The following is a 16,160-nucleotide window of genomic DNA, read 5'->3' on the forward strand; positions in this document are numbered from 1 at the left end:
ATATTTTTTTATAAAGCATTGCAGTGAAGTCTGATCCAAATAATTTTAAAGCAATATATGTATTTGTATATTGTAATCAGTAACAAGAGTGTAAGTGAGCACAATATATGCCCGAACAAGAAGGTATATACAGAATTGTGCTACTACATGGACAACGGCAACCACTTTAGATGACGAATGTATGTCGTGACACACCGTCTCCACATTCTGTACCTACATACCAAATATGAAACGTGAAAATAGAAAACTTTGGGAGTTAGGTTAGAGTGCAGACAGGAACGGACGGACGGACAGACAGACAGATGGATGGACGACCGGTATCACATAATACGCCCCGATATATGTATATGTATATATATATATATATATATATATATATATATATATATATATATATATATATATATATATATATATATATATATATATATATATATATATATATATATATATATATATCGGGCATATAAAAAATAGTGTGGGAGATAAAAACATTAGAAAGGAAAAAATAACTTGCACCAAAAATTTAACATTTTCACGCTCATGCCGGGGGTATCGCTATAGCTCTCTGTTCTTCGAACAGGCGAGCTAAAAATGTCTTGCTCCGACCTCACGACATGATATGAATCACCCACACCGAACTCCGCGTCATGACTTGCCTAGCAAGAACCCCCGGGCCGTGCCCTGATGACCGGCCGAGGGCAGCGTCCGTCCCGCCCGCTCGGGCGCCCCGACCCTCGCCGGCCAACGCGCCCGCTCCATGTGCGTCACGTGGTCCGAGCTGCACACCATGCCCGGTCCGCCCGATCCGCCCGATCCGCCCGATCTCAGCTTCGATCGACGTCGAGGCGAGAAGACGTTCGCCGTCCGCGGGGAACATCCACCGTCGCCAGCGAGGACCGAAGGTACGATGTTATGGCGAACCCATGCACAGACAGTAAGATGTGTCCGTTCGTCTGCCTTCGAGCACATTCTGTACAGTGTGTGTAGATCCGCCATTACGCACGTGGCCATTGCTCACGTTCGCCCGATTCTGCTTTCGTGTGCGCGGGACTGAACCTGATATGCGTCACATTTTGAGGAGAAACGCTCGAATATAATAATTATATGGAGGTTTAGAATGAAAATAATGCCGATATAGCGAGTCCAGAAATGGGTTGAAAGGAACGCGCCACTTGGGCCTTGCACACTCGCATCCCGTCCAACATGGCGTCGGGTTGTCTTTCTCTTATCGGCCTCGGTCCGTGCAGCGTGGACGTCGTGCTGGGTGTGTTTCCCGTCCATTAGGTGTAAATTACCGCTGCGTGTGCGTTTGGCAGGTTGTGTTTTCTACGGAGGTTTGTGGGTGTCATGCCTGCTTGGCCTTTGCTGAGGACCCATCTCTCAGTGCAGGGCACACGTGGCTCAGATTTACCTCAGGAATACGGTAATCAGAAAAGAAGAGTAGAAATGAAGTTAGAAACGAAATGAAGAAGGAATGATGTAAGCAAACCGAGCTATGAGATCCTCGCAACGCACACCCCTGTTGTCCTGCTACACCAGTGTTTCTCAACCTTTTGTCCCATGCCCCACTTTGATTTTCAAAAAAATCGTACGCCCCACCATGATTGGATACACTACAGTATATACTACATATGTATTCAAAAGGCTTTATTAAAACCTTATTGCAAATTTTATTCAATTGCTACTCACTTCAATGGGAGCCCTGCCCTTGACGCTGGCTGCAGATTTGTTTGATTCGAGAAACCAATTTTGTCAGTTTCAGCCTTAAATCACCACTTTTCATGATTTATAGTTGATTTATCTTAGCTTGCAGCAAATCGATAACAACACCAAATCCACATTCGACTAAATAAGATGATGGAAATTTATAAATACTTCCCTTGCCAAAGTAGTCGAGTTTGGGTATTTCTTTTCGCCCTCCTCAGACAGCCACATCATGGTTGCTTTGATCTTGAAAAGAGTTTTGAATCCTCATGCCCCACCAAAATATTGCCACGCCCCACCTTGAGAAACACTGCGCTACACAAAAGTGAAGGGACTATCGACACGTATATTAATGGAATAACTGTCTTGTGACCATTTTATGTTGAATGCATGCGGTTCCGAGAACCACAACAATATATATATATATATATATATATATATATATATATATATATATATATATATATATATATATAGAGCCTGGTGTTGGCGCAGTGGTTAGGGCAGCGGCTTGGGATCCAAAAGGTCCTGAGTTCAAGCCCCGTTGGGCCACTGAATTAATACACCAGGGGGTTGACTCAGCCTGTCATCCTTCCGAGGTCGGCGAAATGAGTACCAGTGTACTGGGCCGGTGTATACCCCGGTTAAAATAGGTGTACCATATCCCTGTGTCGTAAGAGGAGACCAGGGTTGCGTCAGGAAGGGCATCCGGCGTAAAACCTGTGCCAAATCACTATGCGGATCATACGGATGATCCGCTGTGGCGACCCCTAACGGGAGCAGCCGAAAGAAGAAGAAGAAGATATATATATATATATATATATATATATATATATATATATATATATATATATATATATATATATATATATATATAATCTTCTTCTTCTTTCGGCTGCTCCCGTTAGGGGTCGCCACAGCGGATCATCCGTATGATCCGCATAGTGATTTGGCACATGTTTTACGCCGGATGCCCTTTCTGACGCAACCCTGGTCGCCTCTTACGACACAGGGATATGGTACACCTATTTTAATCGGGGTATACGCCGGCCCAGTATACTGGTACTCATTTCGCCGACCTCAGAAGGATGACAGGCTGAGTCCACCCCCTGGTGTATTAATTCAGTGGCCCAACGGGGCTTGAACTCAGGACCTTTTGGATCCCAAGCTGCTGCCCTAACTAATGCGCCAACACCAGGCTCAGATATATATACATATAGATACATACAGACAGTAAGATGTGTCCGTTCGTCTGCCTTCGAGCACATTCCGTACGGTGTGTGTAGATCCACCATTACGCACGTGGCCATTGCTCACGTTCGCCCGATTCTGCTTTCGTGTGCGCGGGACGGAACCCGATACGCGGGACGGAACCTGGTATATATATATATATATATATATATATATATATATATATATATATATATATATATATATATATATATATATATATTTATATACAAACACACAAACATCCATTTTTATAACCAGCACCACGTACTGCACATCCATTTTATGAACAACACTACTCTACATCCATTTTATAAATAACACCACTGTACATCATTCCTGATGTTGGCTTAATGTTTCGAGTGCTGGGTTTGCGATCTCAAGCTCCTGAGTTCAAATCCCATTTTAAGCTGTTGAATGAAGGCCAGCTGTGATTGACTCTGCCTGTCATCCTTCTGAGGTTGGCAAAATGAGTGCCAGCATGTTTGTATCCTGTGTTGGAGTGGTGACCCATCCAGGATTGTGCTTAATAGCCCAGGAGACTGCTTTGGCAGCACCAACGCTCTGCACAGAGTATGGTCCCAATGGATTGGTTGATGTACATCCATTTTATAAACAACACTACTGTACACGCATTGCTAATGCATGAAATGTTTTGGTTCATTATAAACGGATGGAGATGTTAGGATCAAAAATATTCGTTAAATTATTTGGATTATTAAAAACAAGATAAGTTACTTGAGAAGGTATTTGGACAGACTTCTTCTCCTTCTCTTTCTCCTTCTCCTCCTCATCCTAATCCTCCTCCTCTTCCTCCAAGATATGACTACAGGTACCCAGCCCTGTTTAGTCTTGACGTGCGCAGCATCACCTACTTTGAGCTCCATCAGAGGTTTCGCCCCTCTATCATATAATTTGGTGTACTGCCTCTGACAGTCCCGGAGCTGCTGACAAGCATTTGATATGACACCTGGCTGGAGGCTTTCATTGCAAACAGGTAATTTATCTCAGCCTCCTGTCCATCAGGAGTTGAACTGGAGAGAGTGTCATTCTGCTTATCGGAGATTTGCGGTAGGCAAGGATTGCTGGTTGAATGTCAGTACCATCTTGATGTGCCTTTCGCAAAGCCTGTTTCATTGTCTGAATCGCATGCTCAGCTTTACCGTTGGATTGCGGAGATGTTGGGGACAATGTTGTAAACATTATACCCCGTTCGTGCCCAAAGTCCTTAATTTCTGCGCTACCAAAGGGAACATTGTCGGCGAATACCTCTTCCGGTATCCATGGCGGGAAAAGTTCACTTTCATTGCTGAGATGATCACGGTAGCTGCGAGTCCATTTAGCTGTGACACCTCAGGAAATTTTGAGAAGCAGTCCATCAGGATGAGATAGTCTTTTCCACCCAAGTGAAATATATCGGCACCCAGCTTCTCCCATGGGTGATCAGGGATGCTGTGCGGGATGAGTGGCTCTCTCTGATTGGCAAGCCGGAATCTGGCACAGACCCCACACTCAGCAACCCATGCTTCGATGTCTCTTGACATACCTGGCGAGTACAAAATGGGTCATCTTTACCACTTTCCCACTCCGAGATGCCCTTCGTGAATTCGAGCCAGCATGTCCTGTTGCATTGCGGCTGGAATGATGATCCGCTCGCCACAGAACACCAAACCTTCAGACTGATGGACGTTCTCCCGAACAGGCCAGAACGGTTTCACCATCAGAGACACTCTCGCTCGATGCGCAGGCCAGCCTTGTGTGATGGTAGTGCTGAGCTGTTGAAGAGCTGGATCGAGTGATGTCTCACATAGCAGTGCCTTCATTCTGCCAGTGCTAACTGGAAGCTCAGTTACCAATTGATGTACAGAAGGTGTATGTCGTCTTCCAGCATCTGATCGTGTAGTGGCAAGCTATATGGTGCTCTGGAGAGTGTGTCTGCGATTTATAATTACTTTCCTGGAACGTACTGCACTGACACAGTGTATTGGAAAAGGCGAAGCATCATGAGCTGAAGTCTGGGTGAGAGCAGGTGCAGTGGTTTCTTGCTGATAGCTATCAGTGGCTTGTGGTTGGTGTGTACTGTGTTCTCAAACCAGTAGATATACTGATGAAAATGCTCTGCCGTGAATACGATTCCAAGAAGCTCCTTCTCTATCTGGGCATAGTTCTATTCAGCAGGTGTTGGAGACCGAGAGGCATGTGCTACAGGATGCCCATCCTGCAGCAGGCACACGCCAAACCCAGCTGAAGATGCATCAGTTTGAAGGACTGCTAGCTTTGCGGGGTCAAATAACTTCAACACTGGGTGCTTGGCAGTTGCAGATTTTAACAGCTGGTACGCTGCATCATGCTCTCCATGCTTTGCCGAGGCTGCATCTTTCTTTAGCAGCTGACACAATGGTGTTGTGATGGTCGAGATGTTGGGTATGAACCGACCGAGGTAATTAACCACACCCAGAACTTGCTGCAGCTCCAGACGTGACTGGGGAGTTGGCAGTTCCAACATGGCTTGCACCTTGTCTTCATCCGGGCAAACCCCAGCAGAGGTGAGGACATGACCCATGTATTTTACCTCTGCAACCTTCCACTGGATCTTGTTTGGGGTGAATTTGACGTTGTTCTCTCGTGCACGGTCCAGTACCTTGCGTGTGATGGCGTCGTGCTCAGTAGGGGTGGTTGCAGCAAGAATCATGTCATCTGCGATGCAGAAGACCCCATCAATGTCTTCAAATGTGCTCTCATTCCTCTCTTGGAGAACTTCACTGGCTGACGTCACACCGAATGGTAAACGGGTAAAACGATGACGCCCTAGAAGAGAATTAAAAGTGCACTTGAGGGCACTCTCTTGATCTAATTGAACCTGCCAGAAAGAGTCCTTTTGGTCAAATATACTGAAGACATTCTTTCCGGTGAGCTGACCCATGACTTCATCTGTTGTAGGGATGGGGTGGTGCTCACACTTGATAGCCTTGTTGAGATTCCTGGGGTCAAGACACAAACGCAACGATTTATCTTTCTTCTCGACGACGACAAGACAATGCACCCAGTCTGTTGGTCCATCCACCTTGGAAATGATACCCTGTGCCTCCATGTCAAGCAGTTTGACCTTCAAGCGCTCATGTCGGCTGAGAGGCACACAATGAGGTGGCTCGATGACTGGCTGAATGGACGGATACAGTTCAATGTGGTATGGTGTCGAACTTCCCCAGGCCAGAGAACAAATCTGCATAATCAGCCTTGATGATGTCCAGTATAAGGTCAGGCTGTGGTGAAGTCACTGACATCACAGCCTCAACAGACAGCAAGCGACTGTTGGGGCCCTTCTGGATAAGACCCAGGCATGTCAACGCGCGATGACTGAGAATACGAGGCGCTTTCGTGTCGACCACATACAAGTCAAAAACGCCCCGTTAACGACCCAGCAGAGCATTGTAGCTTGGCCACTCCATGATGAGGGACGGTGCCCTCACTGTAGCTTTTCATTAGGATTGTTGAGTCAATAGACTTGACTGGCTTTTCCATGGAATTGAATATTCTGCGAGGGAGTATCGAAACCAGTGCTCAAGTCAACCTTCACCTTTACCCTATGGCCATTGATGCTGATGTTCACAAACAAAGAGACATCTGACTTAATGACCTGCATGTCTCCTAACAGCAGTGTAAACACGCGATCAATGTACAAGTCACAAAGAGACTAGTTCAGTTTGCAGTCGTGCTTATCACCAATGCATGAACACGCTTGGATTGTCAGCAGACCTCTGCAAAATGGTTCTGATTATTACAGTTCCTGCAGCATTTCCCAAAGGTACGGCATTGGTGAGGTCGATGAATATACCCACAGTTCCCACAATTTTCAGTGTCCTTATTGCTCTTGGTCGACCCAAGCTTGGGTGCAAAGGGACCCTTGCCAGCAGACTTGAGACTGCGGTGCCCTTGACAGTGTATCAAGTCCATGTCTTGGGAGAGTCCGGTGGAAGCGGCCGATGTGGGAGTTGACATCATGGCCCTGGCATGCGACCTACTCTACTCAGCAGCCAAACAGAGAGTTATCGTTGTTTCTAAAGTCACTATCAGTTCACGTAATAGACGCTCTTTTAAGACGAGGTTGCGTATGGAACAAATTATTTTATCCCTGATCATGTTATCAGTCTCGGTGAACTCGCATGCCTTTGCCATGATGCGCAGCTTGTTCAAGTACGATTCGAATGACTGACCTTCAGACTCGGCAAATTTCCAGAACTTGAATCGCTTATGGACAAGGTTTTCCGCTGGTTGCAGTCCGTGTCTAATGCCTCTTTGACGGTTTCGAATTTCTTCGAAGCAACCGCTGAATGAAACGGAAGGTTCTCGTGTACATCCACAGCATCTGGCACATCACAATTCAGCAAGATGGCGACCTTTCGATTGTTGCTCGTCGACTCGAGGCCAGCAGCCTCAAGATACCAGTCAAGGTCCTTACTCCAGCGTCACCAGTTCTCAGCTACATTCCCAACGAGCCGGAGATAACGAGGCAGTTTAAATTCCATCACCGTTGATGAAGAAAATCCCGAATCTCTGACACCATGTAATGATGATGGACAAGAGGGGATCACCTTGCCCGGACAAACTGGCAGATTTATTGGCGTGTGTACACAACATGTAGAAGCCAGATGAATACAACCAATCAAGCAAGCATATAATTCAACAATATCATAACACTCCTCTATCCCTCTCCCTTCATCCCTCCTCCATCCCTCTCCCTTCTTCCCTTCTCCATCCCCCTGCCTCCTCTATCCCTCTCCCTTCTTCCCTTCTCCATCACCCTCCCTCCTCTATCCCTCTCCCTACCTCCCTCAGCTCTTCTTCCCCATCCCTCCTCTATTCCCCTCCCTCCTCTATCCCTTCTCTACTCCTCTTCCTTCCTCCCTCCTCTATCCCTCCTCTATCACCCTCCCTCCTCTATCTCTCTTCTATCATCCTCCCTCCTCTATCTCTCCTCTATCACCCTCCCTCCTCTATCTCTCCTCTATCACCCTTGCTCCTCTATTCCTCCTCTATCCCCTCCCTTCTCTATCCCTCTCCCTTCCTCCCTCCTCTATCTTCCTCCTTTCTCCATCATCTTCTCTCCTCTATCACCCTCCCTCCTCTATCCTTCCTCGATCATCCTCTCTCCTCTATTCCTTCTCTATTCTCCTTCCTTCCTCTCTCATCTATCCTTCCTCGATCATCCTCTCACCTCTCTCCCTCCTCTATCACCCTACCTCCTCTATCCTTCCTCTATCACCCTCCCTCCTCTATCTCGCCTCTCTCACCCTCCCTCCTCTATCTCTCCTCTATCATCCTCCCTCCTCTATCTCGCCTCTCTCATCCTCCCTCCTCTATCTCTCCTCTATCATCCTCGCTCCTATATCCCTCCTCTATCCCTCTCCCTCCTCTTTCCCTCTCCCACCTCTTTCCCTCTCCCTCCTCTTTCCCTCTCCCACCTCTTTCCCTCTCCCTCCTCTTTCCCTCTCCCTCCTTTTTCCCTCTCCATCCTCTCCCTCCTTTTCCCCTCTCCCTCCTCTTTCCCTCTTCCTCCTCTTTCCCTCTCCCTCCTCTTTCCCTCTTCCCCTCTCCCTCCTTTTTCCCTCTTCCTCCTCTTTCCCTCTCCCTCCTCTTTCCCTCTTCCCCTCTCCCTCCTCTTTCCCTCTCCCTCCTTTTTCCCTCTCCCTCTCTCGCTCTCCCTCTCCCTCCTTTTTCCCTCTCTCTCTCCCTCCCTTTTTCCCTCTCCCTTTCCCTCTCCTCCTTTTTCCCTCTCCCTCTCTCCCTTTCCCTCTCCTCCTTTTTCCCTCTCCCTCTCTCTCTTTCCCTCTCCCTCTTTTTTTCCCTCTCTCTCTTTCGCTCTCCCTCTCCCTCCTTTTTCCCTTTCCCTCTCCCTCCCTTTTCCCTTTCCCTCTCCCTCCTTTTTCCCTTTCCCTCTCCCTCCTTTTTTTCCCTCTCCCTCTCCCTCCTTTTTCCCTCTCCCTCTCTCTTTTTCCTAGCTTTCGTCAAAGTATGATTTTCTAATCCGTTGAATGTGTCGGTGATAACTCGCCTACTCTTCATGAACGATCCACCACTGGATACAAGTTAATGCAATGAACTTCAATGTCGGAGTTCGCTGCGCCATTCATCTTCGTCCCCTGTCGAGGCTCCATGATCACACCAACATGTTTTATATAATACTTCACTCTGTTAACTCCCCCAACCCCAGCACTTCAGATTCCGATCCAACCCAATTTTAAAACTATCCACTGGGTCACTTACTCTACTATCACTACCCTTATAGGGAGATCATTGCCTGCATTCACCTCCCTCTGAGTTAAAGACCCCTCGACCCTCACAAACCCACCTAACTCGAATACTCTTTTGAACTCTCAAGCCGATTTAAGTGTCCATCAGCAGTACCATCGGGTCGGGAATCGAACCCAGCCGAGACAGCTCCAATGTCGATGCATGCACCACACCACCACCTCTGCACCATCCCATCAAAGCACGGCAACAACGAATGTGTGTGTGTCTCAAATACAGTTCCACAACATCATTGTTGTGATGCAATTGTAAAATAATCTTGAAACTAAAATTCATCTCCGACACCCATGATAATCCATTTAACCTTCGCTTTATTTACCGGTAATTTGTTTGCATTTGTTGCTTCGTCATTACCAGGTAACCCGAAACGCGATTCCTCCTCGTGCTGAAACCCCTCCCACCCACATACGTCACAAAACGTGATCTCGCATCGAGGGGATTCCCTCGCCCTTTCCTCGCCGACAGAACACCCCCTCGGTGTTCCACCTGTGCTGCTTTGAGCTACCTCCGGATTAAACATCGGCACCGACTTCTGAGTAAGTTTAAGTTTGTGTTACACCTTGCTTCCCAATGTTTTACCTGTTTTGGGCTGTTGGCAATGGATCTATCGGTTGCGTTTCACACGGAAGTAGCACTCGCTACTGAGTTTGGTAACTCTGTCTCTGTCTCTTCTTCTCCTCCTCTTATTCTTCTTCTTGAGATAAACTTCAAACAGCTCTTCGAGCATATCATGGAGATGATCATTTTTTTTGTGTGTGCAGCTAAATCGACGTTTGCCCGAATCCATGTTGTTTTTATATTTATTCAGCTGCGTCTGGGATTGTTGTGGGGTGTCACTACTTGGGACGGTACAGGGAGCTGTTAGCTTGTTCCATTCGGGTATGGAACGAAGAACAAAGGTAAATGTGTCGATGTTACCCCCTGGTTGATAGTGTTGAAGAGTCATCTTGTGTGTTTACTTCTGCTAAAGATGGCACTAACTTGGGGAGATGCCACTAACTCTCGATCAATCTACATGAACAAACCATTGCAGGTGTGCTGGCTCTGTCTCTGTCTCTTCTTCTTTCACTTTGTCATTTTGGGGTATTCCTCCTCTAACGCCCTCCTCGCTTGGTTCAGAGGGAACGTGTCCCCCCTCATGTGGTTATCAGTGGCTGTGTGCATCGTGAGAAAACATCAGCTGTTGGTCTTATGGATGAGATATTGTCTGGGATACCTGAAGGTGTTACTGAAGTTAGTTTGGACAGATGGACCTGCAAAAGCCAATTACAAAAACAAGTATGTGATGTCTGCCATCCAGCCTCTGTTCGAAAAAACAAGGTAAAAAGCTTGTTTGGAGCATAAGTGCAACAATGCAGTGAGGGACCAGTCAGTGGAGTTGGTGCAACCCTTAAAAGAATCGTTGCAGATGGAGTGAAAACTACAAAATGTAAGATCACCTTTGCACAAGATTTCAATGAAGCAGTTCTGCTCACAGACAGACAGACAGACAGACAGACGGAAAAATAGAGAGGGGTAAAAACATAACGTCCACCCACCTTTGGTGGTGGAGGTAATTCGAGCTACTTTAACGACAGCTGCTTCCGTTGGTGAATGTACAGCTTCACTGAACTTGGAACGTGTCCAAAGAAACACCACATTTATTGAACTGACTGGGATAGGATTTGTCACCAAAAGGTACACACACACACACACACACACACACACACACACACACACACACACACACACACACACACACACACACACACACACACACACCTGAGTGTGTTACAACCAGAGATTCGGGTCATGTTGAAGCAGATCAAGACAATGGAATCTGCCTTCTGGATGCATATGTTCCAGAGAGAGATCAATTAGTTGCTGCCAAGATTACTGGAAAATGTCCTAATGTTGCATATATGTGTCTACATGGCACAGATCTTGGAATTTGATGGCACTGATGTACATCTGAGGTACCTATGCAGAATCGGTAACCTTTACCACTGGCTTTCTGACTTCGACGACTCGTGGCAACCTGTTCAAAACATGTGTGAAATACCCTACATTAACTTAGCAAACAACGGAGGACAACTTGCATTGAACGAGAATAGCTTGTATAACGCCAGAAATAAATACCGTTTATGTCTAATGAGGATTTCATCATTTCAGGTACGTGGATGTACCTTCTCAAATGTTTAGACAATTTGCTGACTTGCTGTATTTCATGTATATTTTCAAATTTTAAGTCCTCAACATGCTAAAGATAGATCGTAACGAGAAAGATTATTAACTAGCTTTCTATGTTATTATTTAGGAAATGTTAGCTTGAATTATTAGTCTTACCCCTCCTCTTGGGGCTTGTAGTCCATGGGCCCAGGCATATATCGGTACCATCTGGGAAACCAAACTTTAGGGCTACGAAGTTATTGGTAGGGACTATATGATTATTTCAATATGTGATAACCGTTCCAGAAGAGCAGCTTAGTGTATGTATTTTGCATTTTTACCATTTTACCATTCTGAGATATTGACGTTTTGGGGGAAAATCACACAATGGACTATTGACACATCCCATGAAGGTAATATCATTCAATAACAGCTCAGGATATCCAGATTTGTTTGCCTTTTCACTTTCATTATGTGGAGGGTGGGTACATTCCAGAGATGATAACTACCAATAAGCTGCCAGTCTGCAATGGTTATCACATCAAAATATGATATATGTGTATATATATATATATATATATATATATGTATATATATATATATATATATATATATATATATATATATATATATATATATATATATATATATATATATATATATATATATATATATATATATATATATATATATATATATATATATATATATATATATATATATATATATATATATATATATATATATATATATATATATTGTTACGGATTCGCGCCCGCCGGCGTGCTGACGGCCACGTAACTCGAATCGCGGCACGTCGCCCACCGGACGGACAATCCAGTCGTGACCCTCTCGGACTAACGCCGGGAACCAGTCACGGGTGGACCTTTCGGTCTCACCGCGATCGAGCCAATCGGCCCCCGCGTGGGATAGGGTTGCTCGCCAAATTCGACCTACCTAAGTACCCACGCGGAGGGTAGACCGGGCGATCGCACCTCGCCGCAGGTCGACTTCGGACACGGGCCACTTAAGCGACCCGTTCCGTACTATCGGGATAACTGAGCGGTGTTATCGTCGACCTCGACGGTTCGATTAATTATCGGGCGTATTCAGCCCACTACCAACCCTTTACGTGAAGCAAGATGAGGATTCAATGAAGGAAATGACGAAGCGAAGCGGGAAACAGTTCAACACAAAGCACATTTATTCGCGGCACACGGGAAGCACACATATTCAATTACACCAAAAGCACATGTAAAAGGAGAAGAAACACAATATTACACAAAAAGCAAATATAAAAGAGAAACACAATGCAGAGCTATCCGACTACCGAGCACACGGCAACACTTATACAATTTTACTTCACAGACGGCGCCGACAACACATACCCAAAACCAAGGAAAGAATACCCTCAAGGATGAGGCGGGCCTGAGGCCGAGACCGGGTCGGGCCTACCCGTCTGGTGATGAGACGCGGAGCGGCGATGGTGCCTCAACTCCGCGGGCCTCGCGGGCAGTGTCTGGTAGGGGGTGGGAAAGGGGCCCCCTTGGTCGCACTATCTCAGCGCGGAGGGAAACAGGAGGGGGTTGCTGATGCTCGGGGTATAGAGGATTTTTATTGTCCCGCGACGAGCGTCTCCACCTCGGCCAGGTCGCGCTGTCGGCCTCCCTGGGGTGCAGCTCCCTGCACGACGCGAGCACCCCCTCGTCTGCCCTCGCCGCCTCTCCACAGCTCCGTCCCCTCCGCTCCGACTCCAACGCACACGATGACCAGCTCCTTCTTGCCAACTCCACCGCCCGCGAAGTCTTAACTCTCTGTTCTCTCTCGACTCTACTACTCCCTGGACTGACGAACACGGTCGCTTATATCAGCCCCGTGGCTTCGCCCTCTCATCTTTGACCCCCTCCCTTCGACCTTTCACCTCGCTCCCCATTGGCCCGAGAAAAAGTGGGCGTGAATGCTTTTTGATCCATAAATTTGCATATATCGATCGCCCTCCAACGCCCTGGGGCGGGGCCACCGCCCTCGCTCACCGATTGGACGGCAAAAAGTGGGCGTGTGTCGTTTTTGAAGCACAAAATCCGTGATTTTGTACACGCTGTTCGGCGCGCACCCTGCACGAGTCCAACACCGGTACCCACAAGCGGCGCAAGAACGGTGGCGATGCGACGGTTGCGAGGTGTGACGTGAAGGTCGTGGCGGTTGTGGTGAAGCGGCGTTGTGGTTGGTGGTTGATGTTGTGACTGGTGGTGGTAACAATGGCGGTTGGTCCAAATTAAAGATAGTAAAAGAAAAACGGCTATCCTGAAGAGTCGCAGCACGCATAAATGACATGTATTCCCACTAGACAACGGGTTTGGGCCTAACTACACATGTACTTACCGAGATACCTCACCGAAGGGACCTGAATGGTGGTTTGCGAATTTGGTAACCACAACACTACCCCCTCCCCTTTTTACAGACTCGTCCCGAGTCGTCAAATTTTCGTGTGCCATCATGTGTAGTTTTCCCCTAGTACATTTTACCTACGGATCCCTGAGTGCGACATTCATGGTATTCGTGTCCCCAAAATAAATAACCTGAGGGCTGCGTAACTACCTAAACAAACTCACTCACACGGACGACTTAAATAAAATTGCCGGCGCTAAGACATACATGCCGCGGGCGCACTCATATTTACAGTACATCTTAACCTTAACTTACAAATTTTACACTAAACCATGGCCCAGGATCAATGAACTCTGCAAAAGAAAAGCAGTTAGCAGGGAGCCAGGCTGCCCGCATGCAGTCTCTGGCTCAAAACAATGCAGGTGACAGGGAACGTGGCTGGCTGCTCACACGCAGTCCAAGGCCTTCCCTTTTGAACTGAACGCAGTGAACCACAACGGTGCATGGGCTGCACAAACGCAGTCTCCGTGCCAGCTCAAGTGGCACACGCAATGAGCACAACGAATGGATGGATGAACACAAACACGGTGCACGGGCCGCCACTGCAGGCCCGTGTTGTAGCTGCCAACAGGGCAGTTCTCGCAGCTTGCAAACTGTTGCCTTGCGGATCCTGGCGCACATGGAAATGAACAGGGGGGGCAAAGCAAAAATTGAACGGGGCGGTGAACGTGGGCAGTGGGCATGGCATGGCAAAGGCAGCAGGCAAACACAGCCTGCAGAATAAGGCCGCTGCAGGCAAACACAGCCGGCAGATGAACTGGCCGGCACAGGCCTTGAAGAAAACAGCCAGCCGGCAGATGAAGTGGGCCGGCACAGGCCTTGAAGCAAAACACGGCCAGCCGATGGCACAGGCCTTGCAGCAAAACAACAGCTGCCGATGAAGTTGGCCGGCCTCCGCCTTGAAGCAAAACACGGCCAGCCGATGAAGTTGGCCAGCCTTTGCCGTTCCGTGGAGGTTGGTGGAGGGAGTGCGGTGGTGCTGGCCACTTGGAAGGCGGGCTCGGACCTACCTACCTGTCTCCCTCCCACCTATCGCCTTTGCCTGTCACTGTACATACCCACTCCTTTAATTTGTCAAACCCCAATTTAGCCCCAACTTATTTTTTTTTATTTTTACTTTTATGTTTACTTCCCCTCTATAAATCGTCCCCTAACCCCCTTTATCGTCCTTGTTCGGCTAACCTATTCTGTCACCTAGCCTACTCCCAACCCCTACGTTCCCTTCCCGGAGGGGAATAAGGGAGAGCTAACGTCCTGTGTCGAGGCCCAACGAAGCCTCAGAATGGCCTCCCCAGAGTTCGGCGATCTATAACCAAAGTGGGTCCAGCGGCCCACAACGAGAGCGAGGGGATGGATGGTGCGGAGGGGTACACTTCCTAATCTACCCTAACCATTAACTGTTAAACTACCCCGGGGCTTTCAACAAGCGCCTCTCGCTTAAACTATTGGTTCTAACAACCCAGATTCCCGTCGCCTGTGTTGGTGTCCTCACAATTTCGGGCCTCGCCCCCCAATTTTCTCTCCGTGCCCTCACACGGTCTCATGGCTGGGACACGTGGCTCCCTTTGGCAGGCACGACCCTCTGCCGAATCTCCCGCTATGGCACCCCCGGGCACTACACTGCCTCCGAGCCTACCAGCTCCCTAACACCGGGGAGTGCCCCCCATGGCACCTCCCCTGAAACGCACACGTGGCAGGCTGGCTTCCCAGGCCCCTTTCCGAGGGTCACCCATGCCCACAACACTGCCCACGCGGCTAATGGCGTCCCGGGCCCCCGCACCAAGCAGGCGCACCCGTGCCCACTACGCTATCCCGGCCCCCCATGGGCCCATGGCCTACCGCGGCCGACTAGCCTGGTGCCCGGGGTACCCACTCAGCGATACTCACCTTTCGCAGCCACGCTCCCAAGCCCGTCAACAGGGCTCCTGCACCCCTCCAAATGGGTCTCGAGCCTACTTTCCCACCAACAACAAAACGACCTCCATTTTTCAATTTGACTAACCCAGCTAACTCACTCGACACTGACCCCGGGGTCCCTTGGGCGGGAGTCACTCCTCCCCCCAATCACTCATCGCACCATGCATTCCCCATTCACTCCATACACACAGACCCGCTGGCCTCACTCACTCACCAAGCACATGCTTCCACTTCACTCACCAACTCTTCAACACACACACCACTGAACTCTGCCATCCTTCTATCTGCACCCCCTAATTAACTCGTGCTCCCACGTCGTCCCTTAAACTACAGCACGTTCCTTTTAACACTACGTAGCTAAACTACGTCCCCTCTACACACTCACCAGTCTGTCTCTGTCT

General features: G+C 48.1%; 1 protein-coding gene across 3 annotated transcripts in view; it reads left to right on the top strand.

The window, feature by feature from the left end:
• The first annotated feature begins 792 nt into the window (after positions 1–792).
• Positions 793–16,160, top strand: part of LOC147020479 (apolipoprotein L3-like) — a 34,300-nt gene continuing 18,932 nt past the window's right edge. Inside the window, exons 1-2 of one of the 3 annotated variants that reach the window (XM_085895842.1) lie at positions 9,641–9,782; positions 10,055–10,145. The gene's annotated coding sequence lies outside the window, so the exon portion shown is untranslated. Of the gene's footprint in view, positions 906–9,629; positions 9,783–10,054; positions 10,146–16,160 lie in introns of those variants that run through there. The other 2 variants (XM_085895843.1, XM_085895841.1) reach the window with 2 other exon arrangements.

The sequence above is a fragment of the Eptatretus burgeri genome, chromosome 9 (genome assembly GCF_056783735.1).
Source record: "Eptatretus burgeri isolate ZD-2024b chromosome 9, Ebu_testis_v1, whole genome shotgun sequence".
NCBI classification, from domain to species: domain Eukaryota; kingdom Metazoa; phylum Chordata; class Myxini; order Myxiniformes; family Myxinidae; genus Eptatretus; species Eptatretus burgeri.